This window comes from Mirounga angustirostris, unplaced genomic scaffold, assembly GCF_029215605.1.
Source record: "Mirounga angustirostris isolate CCGP_5_RB_7025 unplaced genomic scaffold, mMirAng1.0.hap1 SCAF_2, whole genome shotgun sequence".
In the NCBI taxonomy this organism is placed as follows: domain Eukaryota; kingdom Metazoa; phylum Chordata; class Mammalia; order Carnivora; family Phocidae; genus Mirounga; species Mirounga angustirostris.
This window is the reverse complement of record NW_026991710.1, coordinates 131,886,858-131,900,001: the sequence shown is the minus strand read 5'-3', so window position 1 is coordinate 131,900,001 and position 13,144 is coordinate 131,886,858. Positions and strand designations below refer to the sequence as shown.

The following is a 13,144-nucleotide window of genomic DNA, read 5'->3' as shown; positions in this document are numbered from 1 at the left end:
TCTCTCTCTCTCAAAAGAAAAAAAAAATCCAATTATTCACTTCAATGAAGCTATAAATCTGGTTTTCCAGACTATTTTATTATGAAACAATTTTAAAATTTTAGTTTTTTTCTAATTCAAAGGTATCATATATATATATATATATAATTTGCAAAAGACAAAAGGCTATGAAGAGAAGTACAAGAAAATAATCAGATATCCAATAGTACATTTTGATACAGTTTCTCCCATTTATTTCTATGTTTATTGAAATAATTTTCTTTTCTTTTTTTTTTTAATATGGAATGCTTCATGAATTTAGGTGACATCCTTGCACAGAGGTCATGCTAATCTTCTCTGTATTATTCCAATTTTAGTATATGTGCTGCTATTGTGAGCACTATTAAAGACTTTATTTATTTATTATTTATTTATTTATTTATTTATTTATTTGAGACAGACAGAGAGAGAGAGGGAGAGCAGGAGTGGGGGGAGGGGCAGATGAGGAGGGATTGGGAGAGAGAATCTCTCAAACAGACTCCACGCTGAGCACATAGCCTGATGTGGGACTCGAACTCACGACCCCAAGATCATGACCTGAGCTGAAACTAAGAGTCTGACACTTAACTAACTGAGTCCCCCACGCATCGCAGAAGGAAGCACTATTGAAATCATTTTCTATATACAGAGTTGTAATCTACTCTAGCATTTTAACATTATTTTAGGAAAGTTTTTCTACGCCTTTAAATGTTTCTATGGCTTTAAATGTTCAACAGATGCATAAAATTTTATCATGTGGATATACCATTGTGTGTGTGTTTGTGTATGTGTGTGTGTGACCTCCACCACCATCATTTATTCCAGTAATTTTTATATATATAAAAGATTAGTTTTAAGCATTTTTACATAAAGTCTTTTCCCTAAATTTTAATGAATTATTTCCATAGAAGAGATTCCTAGAAGTGTTTAAAATAGTAGCATTTGTAAGATTAATTTGCTTTCTGTAAATCTTTCCTCAATTTATACTCTCCCACTAGTGTATGAGACTGTCTGCCTCACTTCAGTTTTGCCAGCAATGAGTTCTATAGACCAAATTATTTGACAACATCAGGCTAGAAAAGTCATTGGTTAATTTAAAAAGCCAGTTAAAGTAGGAAGCACAATTTTTTTTAATTTTATACAAACTTGAAGTGTATATATGTATGCTAACTTGCTTCTGTTGATTTAGAGCCAAAGGCTTTGATTTATTTACCTCTTTGCTGTCATCTTTCTTGCATAAACTATATCCATCTTGCATCACTATACTTTTCAGGGTTTTTTTTTTTTTTTTGAATGAAACAGGAAATCAAGGATACTTATGAATAAGAATACAGAAATCTTCTGAACTTTAAAGAAAAAATTTGCCTCTGTTTTTATGCTGTTTCATCCAAATTGGTTTTGACATAAATTGTTTTAGGCAGTTTACTCTTTTCAAAGTATATAATTGAATGGATTAGTTATGTGTAAAGGGGAGGGTAAATACAGCTCTGCGGGTTCCATAATCTTTTTATTGGGTGCTGAACATTCCCTAAATCCCATTATTTTTGGAGTAGAAACTCATACGGTAAAGTACAGTAAGATAAAGTTTAAAAAAGATATCTAGTAGAACTCTTGTTTTTATATTATTGTGCACACAGCAGTCTTGACTTGGGCAGATGGCTATTTTAATAGCTTTGACTTCGTACATATTGCAAGAAGTTTTCTCTTACTTTTCATCTCTCATAAATACACAAAAAGCTAACTGATAATATATGTGAATACTATCATTTACTGTAAAAATGCTCTCTGATACAAAATGCTATGCATAAAAATGTATATTAAGGGGTGCCTGGATGGCTCAGTCGTTAAGCATCTGCCTTCAGCTCAGGTCATGATCCCAGGATCCTGGGATCGAGCCCCGCATCGGGCTCCCTGCTCCGCGGGAACCTGCTTCTCCCTCTCCTACTCCTCCTGCTTGTGTTCCCTCTCTTGCTGTGTCTCTCTCTGTCAAATAAATAAATAAAATCTTTAAAAAAATGTATTTTAAAAGATACACTCCCCACCTATATTTCATTGTGAAAGTCTAGTAAGAGAGCAACAATTCACCCTACTTGTAAATAATCAACTTACTTACTATTCTCTGACATTTAAAAATATTTAAGAGTATTACAAATAATGCAGCAATAAACATAAGCGTGCTTAGATCCCTTCTGAATTAGTATTAAGCATCCATTGGTACACAAATAGATAAGGAAGGTGTGGTGTGTGTGTGTGTGTGTGTGTATAATATTACACAGCCATAAAAAGGATGAGATCATGATATCTGTGACAATGTAGATGGATCTAGAGAGTATTATCCTAAGTCAAGGAAGTTAGACTTAGAAAGATAAATACCATACAAGTTCATTCGTATGTGGAATCTAAAAAACAAAATAAATTCATAAAGAATCAAACAAACAAAAAGCAGAATCATACCTGTGTTTACAGAGAACAAACTGATGGTTGCCAAAGGGGAGGGGGGGTGGGAAATTAGCTAAAGGGGTGAAGGGGTTATAGTTATGGAATGAATAAATCACAGGAATAAAATGCACAGCATAAGGAATATAGTCAATAATATTGTGATAACATTGTATGGTGACCAAAGGTAACTACACTTGTGGTGAACATAGCCTAATGTATGGAGAAATTGAATCACTATGTTGTACACCTGAAAATAATGTAACATTTTGTGTCAACTATGCTGAAATTAATTATATATATAATATACATAATGTATATACATAATGTTTAAAGGGATTAATTTTTCAAATATTGGCAGATTAATGTAACAAATGAGGCATATGTTATCTAAAGGAATAATTATAAAATTACTTATATTGTTAATTCCTGCCAGGAGAAATGAGAAACAATTTCAAAAATTTTTTTTGATTATTTCTTAAAGTACTTTAAGAGTCCTTAAAACCTAAAACACAAGCAGTACTTAAAACCTTCTATATTTTACTGCTTAAGGCTAAATCATTTTATTTTTTTAATTAAAATCCCATATTTTTAAATTCTTATAGTATTGGTTAAGGTTACCTTTCAGTGACCAGGACATAAAATGAAGAGAAACGAAGCTTTTAGTGTTATGTGGATCCAAAATTTTAATTAAAAAAATGCTCCCCTCTTGTGCTTTATTTGTGTACAATGTTGAATGAATAATTGCAATTATTTTCTCAACAAGATCTTCTTTTAAATATTTTCAAAAATTCGTTTAACTACAAAAGAAAGTTAAGTAGTGAAACTATTGATTCTTACGCACTTAAAAGTATAAATTTCATTAATAATTCAGAGTACTTTCTTTTTTAAAAAAAAGATTTTATTTATTAATTTGAAAGAGAGACAGAGATAGCAAGAGAGAGGAGGAATGGGTAGGAGAGGGAGAGGGAGGGCCCCCCCATCCCCTGCTGAGCAAGAAGCGCAATGCAGGATTTGATCCCAGGACTCTGGGATCATGACCTGAGCCAAAGGCTCAGGCTTAACTGACTGAGCCACCCAGGAGCCCCCAGAGTACTTTCTTATAAAATTTTCAGAAGTGAAATATATCATCCAGATCTTTCAGAACCTAAAGGGCTGATCAATTTTCCATTGTCTTATAGCTATAGTTTTTTTTACAAAAAGACACTCTAGAGTATTATTATTGGTGTGCATACTATTGTCCCTTTCACTCTTTTCTCCCCAGTTATCTGTATGTTAAATGCAAATACCTGAGTAAAATGAGGAAGAGGACTTAGTGCTGAGCTGGAATCAGGATACCTCATCGTTCCCCTGCAAGAATTCCTGTAATCTGAGAAAGGACACAGTGGGCAAAGGGCCTGGGCAGCAAAAGAGAAATTCTTCCCCAGGAGCAAGCTACAGAGATCTGAGTGCCACAACCACACTTCCAGATCTGCATCCTACTTCATCCCTAATGATGACCGTGGCAGCAGTGACGATCACTGTGACAGCAGGCACTGAGGGACTGAGCTAAGTCTCTACGGCATTACACTGTTGAAGTCCTCACAGTGGCTCTGTGGAGAAGACATGGGTGAGGAAATTCATGATTGGAAAGCCTAAGTACCTTGTCCAGTGTCCCACATGGAGCTGTAGTAGAAGCAAAAATCTTCTGGTTGACTTTTGAGATCACGCTGTTCTAGTCTTTTCACTCTCTGTGTCTTCCACCACATCATCCTCTGCCAGACCTTAGAAGCTGAAATTCCTCCAGGCTTGGTCCGAGCCCCCCTTTTTCTCACTCTATATCTCCATCAAGATGGGTTTACTGAATGACCATGGACTAAGAACTTCAAAGTGCAAAAGTCTCTGTAGATTTTCTTTTTAGCTCCGAGTACATATATCCCATGGTCACTGTATAGACAAAAGTGATAGAAATTCCCTGAACTTGTGCATATGTTGTCTTATTATGACAAAAAAAAAAAAAGGAGTTTACATTTCTGATTAAGGATTTTGAGAAGGGGAGATTATTCTGGGTTGTCTGGTGCACCCGTTGTAATCATGATTCCTGATATAAGGAAAGCGATTGTGTTAAAATCAGAGACAGATGGTGGGATGAGGGAGGGAGAGCTTGAAATGAAGTGTTTTGAAGATGAAGGAAGGAACCCAAACCAAAGGGTACAGAGGGCCTCTAGAAGCTGGAAAAGGCAAGGAGGTGAATTTTCTCTGAAGTCTCCAAAAGGAACACACCCTGCCAATACCTTGATTTTAGCTCAGTGAGACCAATTTTGGACTTCTTTGTGTTGTTTTAGGCCACTAAGTTCGTGGTAATTTATCACTGCAGCAATAGGAAACTAATATAGTCTTGTAAAAAAAAAAAAAGATTTAATTTATTTATTTGAGAGAAAGAGAGAGAGAGAGAAAATGAAGGATGGGGAGGAGTAGACGGAGAGAGAAAAGCAGACTCCACGCTGAACACAGACCCCACTGTGGGGCTCAATCCCAGGACCCTGAGAATACCACCTGAGCTGAAACCAAGAGTTGGAAGCTTAACCGACTGAGCCACCCAGGTGCCCTGGAAAGCAATATAGTCTTATAAATGATGCTTGTACTTACATGCTTCCGTCATGTACTACTTAATATGTTAAACTAATACCAGTAAGTAACTGTCATACAATAAGAATAATTCTTACGTCTCAGTTTTGTAAACTCTTTATTATGCTTCTTCTCATGATATTGGTCAACACATATCCTTTTTTTGGGTGTCTTAAATTTTAATTTTTAAAAGGACATTGACTTATGAAAAGTTAATAATTATATCCTTAAACGGTCGTAGAATAGTTCTATGAATTAAACTGCCTACATTTCAAAATAATTTGAGGAGAAATGAGATCTTACAGAGGTATTTGTTTATCAGAACAGGTTTTAATTATAACTAGAATATGAATAGCAAGCAGATTGTCTAGCATATTTAAAAGTCAAATATTCTTTTACTTGAAAGTGAATAAGAAAAAAATGAGGACTTTAAAATGTGAAGAATTTGGGACTCTTGGGTGGCTCAGTTGGGTGAGCGACTGCCCTCGGCTCAGGTCATGATTCCGGAGTCCTGGGATGGAGTCCCTCATCGGGCTCCCGGCTCAGCGGGAGCCTGCTTCTCCCTCTGACCCTCTACCCTCTCATGCTGTTTCTCTCTCTCTCTCTCAAATAAATAAATAAAATCTTAAATAAATAAATAAATAAATAAATAAATAAATAAATAATAAAATATGAAGAATTTTGCAGGGAAGATAGTGACAGTGAGAAATTATTAATAAAAATATTCAGACCCAGGAGAGTCAACACAATATTGAATGACAAGAACAAAAGTGGAGAACTAATGTTAGCTGATTTCAAGATTTACTATAAAGCCATAGTAATCAAGACAATGTGGTACTGGTGAATAAAAAAATACCAGACAAATAAGTCAGTGGAACACAACAGAGAGCCCAGACATATATCCACATCCACATCAGTTAACTGATCTTTGACAAAGAAGCAATGGCCGTACAGTAGAGCAAAGATAGTTTTCTTTTTTCTTTTAAAGATTTTATTTATTTATTTGAGAGAGAGAGAATGAGAGACAGAGAGCATGAGAGGGAAGAGGGCAGAGGGAGAAGCAGACCCCTGCCGAGCAGGGAGCCCGATGCGGGACTCGATCCCGGACTCCAGGATCATGACCTGAGCCGAAGGCAGTCGCTTAACCAACTGAGCCACCCAGGCGCCCGCAAAGATAGTTTTCTTAACAAATGGTACTGGAGCAACTGGATATCCACATGGAAAAAAATAAAATAAATTTAGATTATACCATGTATCTTTCACAAAAGTTAAATCAAAATGTATCACACACTTAAATATGAAACACAAAACTACTAAAAATATAACATAAGAGAAAACTTACGTGACATTGGGTATGGTAATGACTTTTTTTTTCTGATTTTACTTTTATTTTTTTATTGTTATGTTAATCCCCATACATTACATCATTAGTTTTAGATGTAGTGTTCCATGATTCATTGTTTGTGCATAACACCCAGGGCTCCATGCAGAACGTGCCCTCCTCAATACCCATCACCAGGCTAACCCATCCTCCCACCCCTCTCCCCTCTAGAACCCTCAGTTTGTTTTTCAGAGTCCATCATCTCTCATGGTTCACAAAAAATAATAAAGGCTAAGCTGGACTTATTTAAACCAAAACCTCTGCTCTGCTACAGACAACGTCAAGAGAATGAGAAGACAAATCACAGACTGAGAGAAAATATTTTCAAAAGACACATCTGATAAAGAATTATTGTCCAAAATATACAAAGAACACTTAAAACTCAACAATGAGAAAGCAAGCATTCCAATTAAAAAATGGGCCAAAGACCTTAACCGGCACTTCAGCAAAGAAAATGTAGTAATGGCAAATAAGTATCTGAAAAGGTGTTTTACATCATATGTAATGAGGGAAATGCAAAATTAAAGAAAAAAAAAGACACTGAGATACTACTACACACCTATTAGAATGACCCAAATCCAGAACACCGACAACACCAAATACTATTGAAGATGTGGAGCAACAAGAATTCTCATACATTGCTGGTGGGGATGCTAATAATATAGCCACCTTGGGAAACAGTGTGATGATTTCTTATAAAATTAAACTTACTATATGATCCTGTAATCGTGCTCCTTGGTATTTACCCAGAGAAGTTGAAAACGTTTGTCCATAAAAATATCTGCACATGGATGTTTACAGCACCTTTACCCATAATTTCCAAAATTTGAAAACAACCAAGATGCCCTTCAGTAGGTGACTGGATAAATAAACTGGTGCTTCCAGACAGGGGAATATTATTGAGTGCTAAAAACAAATGAGCTCTCAAGGCATAAAAAGACATGGAAAACCTTAAGTGCATATTACTAAGTGAAATAAGCCAATCTGAAATGGCTACATGCTATAGGATTCCAACCATATGACATTTTGGAAAGAGTAACATTATGGAAACAGTAAAAAGATTAGTGGTTGCCCAAGGTGTGTGTCTAGGGGGAGAGAGAATTTTTACAGCAGTGAAAATACTCTGTGAGACATTGCAATGATGGCTATGTGTCACTGTATATATTTCCAAACCCATTGAATATACATCCAGAGTGAACTTTAAAGTAAGCCATGGACTTTGGATGACTATGATGTGTCAATGTAGGTTCACTGTTGGTTAAAATGTACCATTCTGGTGAGTGATGTTGATGATCCATCAGGGAAGCTATGCATGTGTGGGGGCAGGGACTATACGAAAAATCTCTGTACTTCCCTCCCAATTTTATTTTAAACCTAAAACTGTTATTAAAAAATAAAATAAAGAAAATATATTCAAGGGAGAATATATATTTAAAAATCTTTCAAAATAATAGTCCAGGAAAATTTTTAAATGTCTCCTGTTTTCATCCTCTAAAAGGAATTGAGCTGTTTTGTGAAGTAGTTGAATTGCAGTTCTACGTGTACAAGAAGTAGTATGACATAACCCAAAGGTTTACTTCTAGCCCTATGGTTAGGTTCAATTTACATAAAATGGAGATTTTGCATCAATTAACACCTAGTGAAGAAGAGCAATTTAAACTTGACCTCCATTCTGTGGATAATTTTAAAAGCAGAGTAATTTAAAAGTTATAATCAATTATTGGTATTACTTGGCTTCCTAAACACCATGTGATAGGTAGTGGCTTAATAATAAAAACATGCAAAATAAAAGTGAGCAGATACATGAGTTTTTAAAGTTGTTGCTGGCTCTTGTATACATGTTAATTAAAATTATTTGTCTGATATATTTGATTTGTTAGCAATATTTACAGAATTATATATTATCATGATTTAACAGGGAAAAAATCATCTTGTTACAATGGGAAAATTCTTACTCACCTTCATTGTCTAAATACACGAAAGTACTGAAAACATCTGAGTACTTTAAATAATGGATTTAAATGTTTTGCAATGGTATTAAATGTGAATGGGCTTCTGTTTCTAAAACTGTATATATTACTTTCTTACATTTCTCCATTTACATTCAACATGTTTGGGTTGAAACAAGTTATTGTTGAGAAATAATTGCTCTGAAGACATAATTTGTTAATAAACATTTTAAATTAAATATGAATTTTCAACAGGAACAAATTAAATAGACATGATATTGATTCTTGATTAAATAGATATGGTTGATTAAGTAGATATGATATTAAATTTTACTTCTAAATTTCTATTCTTCATTAAAAAGGAAGTGAAAAATCAGGGCACCTGGGTGCCTCAGTCAGCTGGGAGGCACACTCTTGATTTTGGCTATAGGTCATGATCTTAGGGTCCTGGGATAGAGCCCTGCATTGGGCTCTGCGCTCAGCGGAGAGTCTGCTTGAGCCTTCTCTCTCTCCTTCTGCCCCTCCCCCCACTCACACTCTCTATCTAAAATAAATAAGTAAATCTTTAAAAAAATTTTTTTAAAAAGTATGTGAAAAATTACTCTCATAAAAATGAAAAACATCTGTACACGAGAATTTGAATTTTTATTTATACACATGTAGATTTGTATATACCAAATTTATGTATATAGCTACATAAATATGTATACATGTAAATGTACAAAGAAGAAGACTTATTGAAATGTCTGGAAAAAAAAGCATGGAAATGTCCTTAATCTTATGTTTACTTCTTATTTATATTAACAAAGTTAACCACACCTTCAGATTTAAGATTGTCGTCACAGGTTCAGAGTTATTTCCCATGCGTTATTGTGCCAGAAAATACATGGGGAAATTTATCTCCCATAATTTAATTTTGGAAGATTTAAAATTATAGAGTAACTGCATCCTGATAGAGGTATTTGTGAACGTATTACCAGAATCATTTTGTTTTTTTAATTTCTCTATGGGAATATGTTAGAGAAGGAGCAAGGCAGAAATACGAATCTAAATAATCTACCTCAGAGTGATTTACTTAAAAAATGGTAATCACAGTAAAAATGTTCCTACTCAAGTGTCTCAACATCATTAGGCACCACCATAGTTCCATGTTTAGGATATCTGAAATGTTATATGAGGTGTGATGTGGAGGGAAGCACTCTTTTGGATGTATGCCTGTTTCCTGGGATTTACTCTGCATCAGCTATGAAAGTGATCCAAAGGTTTAGGTTTATTTGAAGATATAACAACTCTGGCTGACATCTGGTCCAGTTATTTGTGGTCAAAGTACATTATTTTTAAGTGATGTAAATTTCACTCCACACTTTGATTCTACATTTCACAGTCCACCTTCTTATTAACAGATATCTGCATGTCTTTTAAATATTTCATGGCTCCTCTACTATTGACTGATTTATTACTGAATGTCTAAACCAGCTCTGTTGAGAAATTTATTTTGTATCTGTTTTCTAGTTTTTTATATCGAGGTATTCTATTAGAAACTCTTCAGAACTCATATTTTTATTAGCCAAAAGCATACATGACATATCATAGAACCTATTAAACTGGAATAATGATTTTATCATAAGATATTATTTAACTCTTAGGACTATACATTAGATAAACATAGGTATTTTAGTTTAATGAGAGGCTAGTTCTCAGTTATTTGATTGACATTTTAATTTAATTTTGGATTATTAAAAGTTCTATCTAGATCAGAATAATTTTTGAGATCATATACATTTCTATTTTGAAAGGGTTTTTTTTGCACAAATTTAGTAGAAATTAAAATTAAATCCTGCAACTAGAAGGAGCATACTCAAAAGTAGACTATGATGATTTTCCTTGACTATGAAGTGTTTGATTCATAAGAAATGATACTACCAAACATGTTAAACAAAAATGAAAAAACTTTCTAAAACCCAGGGCATTACTCAAACCCAAATTCCATTTTATTCTTACATTTAATTTTAGATTTTGATGCTAAAACTAAGATAGAACTTGAATTATCTGAACAACATTTTTATCATCGCTTTTTGTAATAATAAAATATGTAGGAAATTACTTTGGGAAGTTTAAGAATCTGCAGCAACTGAGAGTCTTCTAAAACCTCACACAAATCAAAGAGCAGGTTGGTTATTAGGTGTAATTGTTCCTAAGTATTCCTAAGTATTCATCGTGAAGTCAGATTTCATTGCTGAAAGTTTCCATGGCAACAGGAGGAATAAAAACGTCTCTGCTTTACTAGTTCTTAGTTCTTCATAAAATATTGTTTCATTATGGTTTCAGAAATATGCATAAAAAATAATTCCCATTTTTAAAAAACTGACAGAATCGTGTGCATTAAGAATGGGTCCATTGTGCTGATACAAACCATTTCATACTTATAAAATGCACAGGTTTACTGCTTTTCTATGACTTTCTATTTGTCAATCTTTCCCCAAACTTTCCTCTATAACCTGTCTTCACTGATCTGTATTCATTGCTTCCTTCACCTTAGCTCAATTCAATATCACATGATTATCTCCGTAAATAATGAAAAAGCTTTAGACAGATTGAATATACATTCATGATGAAAACTATAAAGAATATGGGAATGGAGAGATACTTTCTTAACATGATTATAGCTCTCCACTACTATTTGGCATTGTAGTAGAAATAGTATTAGCCAGGACAATTAAATAAAAGAAATCAGTTAGAGACATAAAAATGGGCAATTTAAGGAGTAAAATGGTCTCCATTTGCAGATAATATGATAGAATACCTAGAGACTCCAGAGAATCGATACTAAAACTAATTCAACTATTAATGAATTGAGTGAGTTGGCCAGGATATAAAATTATCATACAAAATCAACAGTCTTCATATACACAAATAATAAACAGAGGATATAATAGTAAAGATAATCCCATTTAAGATTGCAACAAAGATGACTAAATATAGTCACATAAATTTAACAAGAAATGTGCAAGATCTATATGAGGAAAAAATTTAAAACTCTTTAAATGTATATGTAGATAAATAGAACAGATAAAATAGAAAGTCCAAAACTAGACTCAAATACACATGGAAATTTAATATATGATAAACTGGCATTTCAGTTTACTGGGGTAAAGACTGACTCATTAATAAATGGTGATAGGACAACTAGGGAGCCATATGGAATAAGTTAAAATTCAATTTATCTCATACCATACAAGAGATTACTAGGGATGGATTAGGCATCTAAATGTAAAAAATGAAGCCATGGATCTACAACAAAGGAACATTCATGAATTTCTCTTCAGTTTCAGTGTAGTGAAGGCTTTGTAAGTGTGTTACAAAACCCAAAGTCATTAAAAGAAAAGATTGTTGCATTTGACAACATAAAATAAAAATGCTTGCATAAAAAAAAAATCTCAAAAAAAATATAACTGACTTAACTTGTAGAGAACAATTGCAACATATAAAGCAGACCAGGGACGCCTGGGTGGCTCAGTCAGTTACATGTCTGCCTTAGGCTCGGGTCATGATCCCAGGGTTCTGGAGTCGAGTCCCAGATCGGGCTCCTTGCTCACTGGGGAACCTGCTTCTCCCTCTGCCTGCCACTCCCCCTGCTTGTGCTCTCTCTCTGTCTCTCTGACAAATAAATAAATAAATAAAATCTTTAAAAAAAAAAAAAAAAACAGACCAAAGGAAAATGTCCTTTTTAAAGTGAAGGAACAAAGGACCAAAACCCTGATAGAAAAATTAATTAGAAATAATTAAAAGAATTCACAAAAAATAGAAAAAATTGTTCTTAAAATATTCAGATCATATTAGAGAAATAACAATTTAAAAATGTTGAGATACTATTTACCACTTACTTGATGTATAAAAATTCTGTATGTAAATATTGAAATTTTGTCAGTGAAGCTGTGGGGAAACAAACTCTCGTATTGCTAATGGGAATGCAAATTGGTAAAACCCATTTTTGACAAAATTTGGTAATACTTGACAAAACTCGGGGTGCCTGGGTGGCTCAGTCGGTTAAGCATCTGCCTTTGGCTCAGGTCATGATCCCAGCGTCCTGGGATTGAGCTCCACGTCGGGCTCTCTGCTCAGCGGGGAGTCTGCTCCCTCTCCCTCTGCCCCTCTTCTGCTCATGCTCTCTCTCCATCTCTCTCTCAAATAAATAAATAAAATCTTTTAAAAAAACACTACCTATGCACTTACTCTTTAATCCAGAAACCTTTAAAAACACACACTAAAGGGGCGCCTGGGTGGCTCAGTTGGTTGAGCGACCACCTTAGGCTCAGGTCATGATCCTGGAGACCCGGGATCGAGTCCCACATCGGGCTCCCTGCTCGGCAGGGAGTCTGCTTCTCCTCTGACCCTCCTCCCTCTCATGCTCTCTGTCTCTCATTCTCTCTGTCTCAAATAAATAAATAAAATCTTAAAAAAAAAACACACACACACTAAAGATATGCCTCCAATAATAAGAATACATATATGTACAAGGTTATTCATTACAGCATTATTTGTAATTCCAAAATATTGGAAACAACTTAATACTCATATGTAGGAAAGAGATTAGATAAAATATGGCCCATCCAAACAATGAAGTAGTATGCAACTGCACAAAAGAATAAGGAAGATTTGTATGAATTGATACGGAGTGATTTGTAGGATATATTTTTATGTGAGAAAAGCAAATTACAAAAGAAGCTATAATATGCTATTTTTCATATAAGAA

General features: G+C 34.3%; 1 non-coding gene across 1 annotated transcript; it reads right to left on the bottom strand.

Moving 5' to 3' along the window:
• Positions 1 to 273: 273 nt before the first annotated feature.
• LOC123849083 (U6 spliceosomal RNA) lies at positions 274 to 380 on the bottom strand. Its single transcript, XR_006791926.1, has one exon. It is a non-coding gene; the product is annotated as a U6 spliceosomal RNA (small nuclear RNA).
• Between the last annotated feature and the right edge of the window lie 12,764 nt (positions 381 to 13,144).